A 2,005-nucleotide genomic window follows, 5' to 3' on the forward strand; every position below is an offset into this window, starting at 1 on the left:
CTAGTATGACTGTTTTTGGTGTTTGGAATGTACTTGTAAAGTTCATGCAAATACAAGTTTTAAGACATTTTAATACACTAATTTAAAATAAAAATATATTATAAGTAAAATTATTATTTTAAAATCGTATCGCTGAATTTAGTTAGAAGTTAGTATTGTTACGACAGCGAAAATCACGAGTTTCTAGAAGGATCATGACTTTTCCTTGCAACTCTAGTCTTTTCTAGGCGCCCTCTATTTTAGCATATATGCCCGGCAAATAAAGCGGAGATAATAGTTGCAGATAGATAGAGATAGAGACAGATAAGTGAGTCAAGTGACGGTAATATAAAGTGTGTGTTTTGTTATGGAGATTGCAAACGTATTGACTGTGGAAATTCTGTGTATTATAAAGTTGTATCGAGAAATAATAAACTAGTTTTAGTTAAGAAAGAACTTGTATTGCTGAAGTTTCTCGGAAAGAATTTCTAAGGGAAATTAACAAACGAACAGAGACGTAACAGTATGATTATCATAACTAAAGTTTGATGGTAGTAATTTAACTTGAGATATAAAATTGTTACCAATTTTTGAAAAAGTTTAAGCTTTTTATAGAGTATATAAAATAAACTGAATACCCTAACTTTAAGTGACGATCTGAGATCTGCATTTTATAGTAGTAGATAGCTCATTTATGAAAAAAGCAAATACACTTCTAAGCTCTTAAATACGTTTTTGAGAGAATAATGCTTTTTTTCTCTCTATTATTTTAAACAATTTATGGAAAGAACAAGGAAACTAGGTTTGATTTCATGGTATTCCAAGACATCGGTCCTTTGTACGTAAGTTCGGAGAAGACAAACCAGATTCAAATTTGAGGAGGGTGATGTTTAATTTACAATGAACAAATGGTAAGAGCAAACTTTATCTCGATTATCATAAAACATAAGAGTGTAATTACAACAGTAATCTATCAACCATTGTGTTTTTATGTTTGTTTGTCGCCACCAACCTTGGCTTATAAGCTACCCTAATCTAATTTGCACCCTGAAGGTTCAAAACATCCAATTTCTTACTTCGAAAACTAGCTGTCTAAAAATCAACAGCGATTACTAAGCCTATTCAAGCACTTTGCTTTTCTTAAACAGCCAGTTTAATTCTGATGTGCAATTAAAAATATTTAATATAAGTCAACACATTTGGTTGTGCGAGCTACTACCCTTTTAACTTCTTAGTGTATTATAGCAGCAATAAATTACTATTCATCTTTACAAAAAAGCTTTAAACCTATCCTGCCAAAGATAGGACATCACATTATCTTTTTATTAATTCTAGAGAGTGACGTACTATGGAACATTAACAGGTTTATAATTAAGATTTGTTGTTTTTAAACACAAAGTTACACAAAAGGCTATCGGTGCTCCGCCCTCCACGGGTATCGAAACCCGGTTTCAAGCAATATATGTCCACATACATACCACTGTGCCACTGGGGGGCTTATAGTTAATATCATTTCATTTTAAACTTGATGTATTAATATTATCATAACAATTCATGTTTGAAACCAAACATATTATCATGTATTACGACTTAACAAAGCTTAAGCAATTTATATTTTCAATTATATATAATAATATCTATATTTCTTATTTATTCTTCACGTTCTTTAATTTGATGTTTATATGTAATCTAATTACAATAATACTTGTATTTCTTACTTATTCTTCAGGTTCTTGACTTGGATGTTTATATACATATATATAATAATATCTAAATTTCTCATTTAATCTTCAGTCTCCAGGTGGGACAGCGTTAAGTCTATAGACTTACAACGGTAACGTCAGGGGTTTGATTCCTCGTGGTGGACATAGCAGATAGGGCCCGGCATGGGCAGGTGGTTAGGATACTCGACTCGCAATGGGTCGCGGGTTCGAATCCCCGTCACACCAAACATGCTCGCCCTTTCAGCCGTGGGGGCGTTATAGTGTGACGGTCAATCCCACTATTCGTTGGTAAAAGAGTAGCC

At 32.8% G+C, this 2,005-nt stretch overlaps 1 long non-coding RNA gene across 2 annotated transcripts in view; it reads left to right on the top strand.

Annotated features, from left to right (window-relative positions):
* Positions 1 to 752: 752 nt before the first annotated feature.
* Positions 753 to 2,005, top strand: part of LOC111085902 — a 14,094-nt gene continuing 12,841 nt past the window's right edge. For both annotated transcript variants that reach the window (XR_002610677.1, XR_002610676.1), the window contains exon 1: positions 753 to 890. This is a non-coding gene — a long non-coding RNA (uncharacterized LOC111085902). The remainder of the gene's footprint in view (positions 891 to 2,005) is intronic.

Source organism: Limulus polyphemus, unplaced genomic scaffold (genome assembly GCF_000517525.1).
Source record: "Limulus polyphemus unplaced genomic scaffold, Limulus_polyphemus-2.1.2 Scaffold704, whole genome shotgun sequence".
Taxonomy (NCBI): domain Eukaryota; kingdom Metazoa; phylum Arthropoda; class Merostomata; order Xiphosura; family Limulidae; genus Limulus; species Limulus polyphemus.